The following is a 7,335-nucleotide window of genomic DNA, read 5'->3' as shown; positions in this document are numbered from 1 at the left end:
GGAAAGAGAGTGTGGAAGAGCACAAACTCATATTTTAATCAGATTCAGAAATTGTAGGATCACCTTAACTCACTTCCCATGGGCAAAGGCTGCAAAGGCAGCTGGAAAATGTAGCCTTTGTAGGGGAAGGGTAGGTTTTGGTAGCTAGCCACCCATGTTTCACTGTCTCTCAAAGTGCTTTCTTTACAGAGGAGATAATGATAGTGCAACTTTTACAGGAACCATGACATTTGGTAGACTGTGAAATTTCAATGAAGGCTGCTATGGGGTGACAAAGGAGAAACAAAGAACATCTCCAGCTTAAGAGATAAGAGAAATTTCTGGGAGGAGATGGCAGGTAAGCTTGGTAGAAAGTCAGTAGGCAAGAGTTTTCAGAGTATCAAAAAGAACATTTTGAGAAAAGGTATGAAGTTGGGGTATGAAGCTGAGTGTATTTTGAGATTTAATAAACTCACTGGCTATAGGGCAGGTGATTTAATAAAGCCAAAGTGACTTGAGATCAAATCTTGGACACCTTTAGAATACCAAGAAATGATATTTAAAAAATTTTCACAAACACCTAAAAGTTATAGAACTTCCTTTGATGGAGAATAATGTAATCTAGACCGAGGATTTTCATTGTTCTGAAAAGTCAGAGATTCTGAATATGGGCCTTTGGGTCAAAGGGGAGGAGAGCACGTGGCTCTTGAATTTGAACTCCTGATTCAGACAGCAATTCTTTCATCATCTGGTATATTCAGGATATACAGTGGGCAGGAGATAACTAATAAGAGGATTCTGTTGCCAAGCAAAAGGTTTGAAAACTCTCATTTTAATAGCCATGGCTATTAGGAAAAGTTATATAGTAGTATTGGGCCAAAAGCCCACTGCATGCACGCACATAGCTATGTGTGTGTATTTAAGAAGGTATGCTATGGCTTAAATGCCAAAATTTAAAAAATATTGTGAAGGTAAATGACTACATTCTTCTAAGCCTTTAGTTTGCATCTTTTGGCTAAAAGTACTTTCCTCAATAAACTGTTAACAGCTCACGAAGAGATAATGTAGCTGTTGGCTTTTGGCCATGGCACTCACTCAGGTGCATGCACGAACTGGGTTGCAATGCAGTAAGCTATGGAACAGTGCTCTACTCAGCACTGGGGATGCAGAGATTCTTTATCCTTTTGGAATCATTAAAAAGTAACAATTACAGGCTGTGCACAGTGGCTCAGGCCTATAATCCCAGCTACTCAGGGGGCTGAGATCAAGACAACGGTGGTTTGAAGCCAGCTCAGGTAAAAAGTTAGCAAGACCCCCATCCTAACCAATAAGCCGGGCATGGTGGTATGTGCCTGTGATTCCAGCTACATGTTGACCATGGGAGGATTATGATCCAAGGTCATCTCTGGGACAAAATGTGAGATCTTACATGAAAAATAACTAAAGCAAAAAGGAACTGGTGGCATGGCTCAAGTGGTGAGACCTGAGTTCAAACCCCCAGTTAGGTCAAAGAAAACAACCTAGCAATTGTAGAATGTTCTCAGAATTACCTAAGAGCTCTATAAGCACCCATAGGCTTTATCTCAATCTTTATAAAAAGGATTAGGTAATGCTTGATCCCATTTTACAGATATAAGAGTAAGTGCCCTTGATGAATGGATTAAGAAAATGTGGTATTTATACACAATGGAATACTACTCAGCCATGAAGAAGAATGAAATCTTATCATTTGCAGGTAAATGGATGAAACTGGAGAACATCATCTTGAGCGAGGTTAGCCAGGCCCAGATGACCAAAATCATATGCTCTCCCTCATTTGTGGACTTCAGATCAAGGGCAAACACAACAAGAGGATTGGACTTTGATCACATGATTAGGCAAGAGCACACAAGGGAGGTATGAGGATAGGTAAGAAACCCCCAAAAAAACAAGATAGCATTTGATGTCCTCAATGCAAAGGAACTAATGTAGAAACTTTAAAGTGACAAAGGCCAATAGGAGAAGGGGACCAGGAACTAGAGAAAAGGTTAGTTCAAGAAGAATGAATTTAGATTGTAACACATGTACAGGAAAGCAATGCGAGTCAACACCCTAAACTAGCAAAAACCCTTGGTCCTTCCTATTATTGCTTATACTCTCTCTTCAACAAAATTAGAGATAAGGGCAAAATAGTTTCTGCCTGGTATCGAGGGGGTAGGAAGGGAGAGGGAGGGGAAAGGGAGGGGGCAGGGGGAAGGGGGGGAGAAATGACCCAAACATTGTATGCACATAAGAATAAAAGAAATAAAAAAAAAGAGTAAGTGCCTTGCCTTTGATCCCATAGCTAGTAAACATGAAGCTGGCATTTGTCCCCAGGCAGTCCTCTTTGAGAGCTGTCAGTCTTTAGACATTTTCTTTCACTGCCTCCAATGACTTAATGACTTAAGACTGTTATGATATCAGAATAGAAATAACAATCACTTAATCATTTGCTGGCAGCATTTTCAAGTCTATTCATCTTATTTGAAATTCACAACTACTCTGTGAGGTAGGAGTGATAATTTTATAAATGAGAGAGTGGATAAAAGGAATGAAGTGATTCACCAAGTTCACATAGCTCGTTATTAGTTTTTAGAACCAGGACTCACAACTCCAGATAAACCTTTTAATTTCTTCCCTGGGAAACTATATATCAATTCAATAAAATACTTGGTAAAGATACAGTGAAGGAATTTAGTAAGAAGAAATTCTAACCAACCAAGGTTGCATTATCCACTTGGTTGTTGAAGGCTTTGATTCAATGCAATCATTATAGTTGATTTTATAATAACATGGCATTCCATGATAATTGTTTAAAGAATTTGGATATAACTTCTGTAGATCAACTTGTTGATAATGGGAGAGTGCTCCACCTCTCAGATTATTATTGCTGTTAGTTTCAAATAAAAACTGTACTATATTCACACAAGAGAACTTAGTGCAACCACATTTAAGTGGTTTATAATGCCAAAGACACATTTATGACCACTTGGGGGCTGAGTCAGGAGGAGAATTATTAGTGCTATGCAGATGTTATTGCTCATTCTTCCACTTGAGGTGATGAGTCACAAATTGAGCTGGGATTTAAGATTAAGGAGGAGTGTATGTGTGAGACCTCACACAACTCATAAATTCAGAGTCCAGAGAGAGAGAAGAATGCCATCAGAATGCCTGATAGATTTGTTATAATTGAACTTAGTGGGTCTAACAAATATAGCATAACCAATGACCCTTCTATCTTTCTTCCTTAAAACTGTACAGGGCTTTATGTGGTTTTGGGGTTAGGTAGAAAGAAGGAATGAATATATATATATATATATATATGTATATATGTATATGTATTTTTCATATATATATATATTTATATATATATACACACATGTATGTATGTATATCTGTATCTATGTGTGTTCTGGGCATTTTGATATGGATATTTAGAATGAAAAACATCAGCTACAATGTACTGAGTGTTATTGCTTCTAGAGAAGAAGCTGACAATGGCAGAATTCTCTGGACTCCAAACAGAGCAGTCATGACAATGAGAATTTGCATAAATAAGTTGGAAAGTTGCCTAGAAGACATTGTGCAGCATAACACAATTACACACCTGTTGGAGAGCCCAGGAGCAAGAGTATGCTAAAGCTATAATTGGAGACCATGCAAATATTAGGGACGGAGTATTTCATGGGCTGTGTACAAAGGAGCCAGGGGGCGGGGAGAAGAAGAAATCAAATTTCATGATGGGGCTTAACTGCTGGAAAAATCCTATTAACATGTGTGAAGCATTTATTGAATTCAAACAAACAATTATCCAAGCTCTACAGGTCTTGTAAAGCCCACTGAATAAACAGGCTGACAAGGCAGGTAAAGGGAAGGGAGAATGCATTGAATCCCAGCCCATCACCTGTAAGCTTCTCTCAGAGGGCCTGGGTGGGAAACAGCAAACATGTGGGGGGCCTGAAATTACCCCAACAAAGGGAAAATTATACAATGTCATTGTTGAAGATGTTCTGTGCCATGATCCACTCAAAGAATATATAATACATTAGCCCAGCCTTGCCTTTCCGGGCTGTTAGAGCCATACAACGTAAGTCACCAAATTCAACAGGACAATGCATCATGCCATAGCACCTCCCTAGAACCCAGAAAACATAATGCTTGGTGCGACTCTGGACTCCCCAAAAAGAGTGATTTAAAAGTCTGATAAATGAACTAAACTGGATTATTTTGCCACTTTTATTGGACCACAGAAAAACTGCTATTTACTGTTCTTATATAAATAATACCCTTTTACATTCACAAATGTTCCAGGACGATAAGTTAATTGGAGATAAGTGGACAGTTTGTAGAGATAAGGGAGGAGGGTCATTTAAACTTTTATTTTAGTGTGAATGTAACCCCCAAAATTCATATGTTGGAAACTTAATCCCAATGCAACAGTGTTGAGAGGTTGGACATTAATGGTGTTATAGTGGGGTTGAGTTCATTATCATGATAGTGGACTTGTTATACAATTGAGTTTGGCCTTCTCTTGCTGGGTTTCACTATGACTTTCTCTTGCCTTCTGTCTTCTGCCATGAGATAGTGTGGGACCCTGCAGCCAAAAATCCCTTGTCAGTTGTCAGTACCATGCCTTTGGATTTCCCAGTCATTTATTTCCATTTATTCCATGGGAATTATACATTTCTTTTCTTTATAAACTTCCTAGTCTGTGGAGTTCTGTTATAGCAACACTGAATGAACTAGGATACCTGTATTTGGAAAGGAAACTGTGTGCACTCCTGAGGGAGGGTGAGAAGGAGGTCCTGACTGTCTGTGGTAGCATCAAGCAGTTCCCAGTTGTAGGTACAGAGCCCTTCAGCTCTAGAAAAATCTTCACACCTCACAACAGCAGCTCTGCAGCAAACAGCCTATACTCCACAGAAGGTAATAATGGTGTCCACTCATGACATGCTTGAAGGGTCTTATTTTTCCTCTTCCAAACAGGTTATGAAAGGTTTTAACCCCACTCATTACTTTTCCTGAGTGGTGTTCTGGTAAATGTAAATTTTCTGTCTAGTGCCTTATTTAGTCAGTGATTGTTTAGTGCAAGACAATGTCCCAGTTGACCTTCTTAAAAGGATTTTGCCTACAAGTTCCCTTACATGTATTTTCACTTTACACTTTCTCATTTGCCCCACAGATATTCGGGGTGTGTAACCAGTTTACACATGTAGCGGATGAAACTCAGGTGGCTTCTCCCAGGTGAAGAGACTGCTGTGATCCTCTTCACCACTAGGGGGTTGTCTTGTACATCGGCGTTGTTCACTGCAAACACTGATGAGCTATTCAGAGTTCAGTAGAAAGGACAAATGAGGGCTTAGGGCAGAAAGGGGTGATATCTATTTAGGGGCCCCTTGAGTTCTAGAATCAAAAACAAGAATGCAAGCATGTAAAGAGAAATAAAGAGAGAGAGAGAAAGAAAGAAGGAAGGAAGGAAAGAAGGAAGGAAGGAAGGATAGAGATGGAAGGAAGGAGGAAAACATAGTAAAAGGCTAAAGCTTTTAAGGTATCCTTCTTTCCTGGAAAACCAACTCATGGAGATCTCTATCACATTTCTGTCATTTTGTTGCAAACCAATTCTAGGCTTCCTGTAGTAGGCCTGGAGGTTGGTAACAGAGTGTCCGTGGCTCACAAAAAACCCACCAAAAGAATGCAAACCCCAAATGTTTATCCAACAATGATTACACTGAGGGGAGCATAAGCAACCTCATCTTTGTAGAGAGAGCAGTATCTGCTTGCATAAATCTATAAGGGGTGGGAACAAGTTTTACTCCCAAAGTTTATCTTACCAGGAAATAAAAGCAGCAATCAGCAAGGGGAAATTGCTTAAATTAGTGGAGTCAAAAGTCCCTTTGGTGTCAAGAGATAGCCTTGGACTACTGTAGAGGTGGATGGGAAATACCTTCTGGACAGTGTAAATATTGAGAAATGAGTTAATTGGCAGAACCTAGAAGCATGTCCTCATACCAGCACACCTAATCACAGGAATCCTGGTGCGTGGTGGCTCCTAAGTACTGATGGGTCAATTGACAGGAGAGATCAAAGTACAAACTTCTATCATCCCTCAGGACCCGAGGTAAGCCTCTCTTCTCCTTTGAAACATTCCAGATACCCCTAGAGGCAGAGGAGTTACTCCAAAGGGCATCTCTCACCATATCATATCTATCTATGATCAAATAAACCTCTCTCCTCCACAGGATCATGAACTCCTCCAAGGCAGGGGCTGACTCTTGTTCAACTATGCCTATACAGTGCCAATCACTGTCCTTGAGTTCAGTAACTGTATCAAATAAAAAATGACACATCATGAGGTGCCAAGAGAGCTGACATCTGAATTAACTGTGGTATGTATTTTTTTATGGGCTGTAAAAAATGAGAAACATTTACAATACCCATCTTCCCTTTATTTGTTCAACTCTGCATCGTTGTTCACAGAGCATGTTTGCCTACACTAGTTCATTCAATCCTCCCAAACTCTTGCATGTAAGAAGGGATATCAGTATGCTTATCATAAGCTAACTAAAACTGAAGCTTAGAGAGTTCAAGTAGCCACAGAGCTAGCAAATTACATAGGGAACAGGAGACAGAGGAGTATAAGATGAAATACAGGGATTCCTTCCTGACCAGTTTCCCTCTCCCATCCCCCCATCTTATCCCTTTCATGTGGAAGCCTTGACACTTTCTATGTAGCATCGTAAATACACCAAAACAACATGACTTGGGTGGAGTGCCATAATTAACCACTGCACATCCAATGTCCTATTATTTATAAACATTATTGCTTAAACAGACAATTAGAAATATTAGAGAAGAAGGTTCTTTTTTGTTTGCCACCTCTATTCTAAGTGTTGAATTGGGCCTATTCCTGATTCCTCACAAAAATGGGCTAAACCTCAAAGCTGGAAAAAGTATGTCATAAGTACTTCCAGTTTTAAAGAGCATACCAAAGATTTTCTGGATATTCTCTCCAAGCTCCCTCATCAGCCAGTGCTCCATCACTCAGACTACATTAAGTGAGGATTAAAATGAGAAGGAAATTCAGGGAGGGAGAGAACTTTAACTTGACAGGTAAGAAGAATGAATTACTGACTTTATTGTTGGAGATGGTAAAGGGATGCCCCTAGTTCCAAGCCATGTCAGTCCTTGTGTAGTTCAAGAAAATCACACATCAAGACTGTAAGTTAGAATCTGCAAAGTCTGCAGGAAGAGAAGACTCTCCAGGAAGAGTAGAGAACATCCTGATTTTATACCTTTTGCCAAAAAGGAAAAAGCAGACCTACTTAGTGCACCAGGGTA

The 7,335-nt window shown here is 39.7% G+C and overlaps 1 long non-coding RNA gene across 1 annotated transcript; it reads left to right on the top strand.

Moving 5' to 3' along the window:
* The first annotated feature begins 213 nt into the window (after window positions 1–213).
* On the top strand, window positions 214–6,535 carry LOC141415658 (uncharacterized). Its single transcript, XR_012440641.1, has 4 exons — window positions 214–337; window positions 1,715–1,887; window positions 6,025–6,115; window positions 6,237–6,535. It is a non-coding gene; the product is annotated as an uncharacterized lncRNA (long non-coding RNA).
* The last annotated feature ends 800 nt before the right edge of the window (window positions 6,536–7,335 follow it).

Source organism: Castor canadensis, chromosome 13 (genome assembly GCF_047511655.1).
Source record: "Castor canadensis chromosome 13, mCasCan1.hap1v2, whole genome shotgun sequence".
NCBI lineage: Eukaryota > Metazoa > Chordata > Mammalia > Rodentia > Castoridae > Castor > Castor canadensis.
This window is presented reverse-complemented; position numbering and strand designations above follow the sequence as displayed.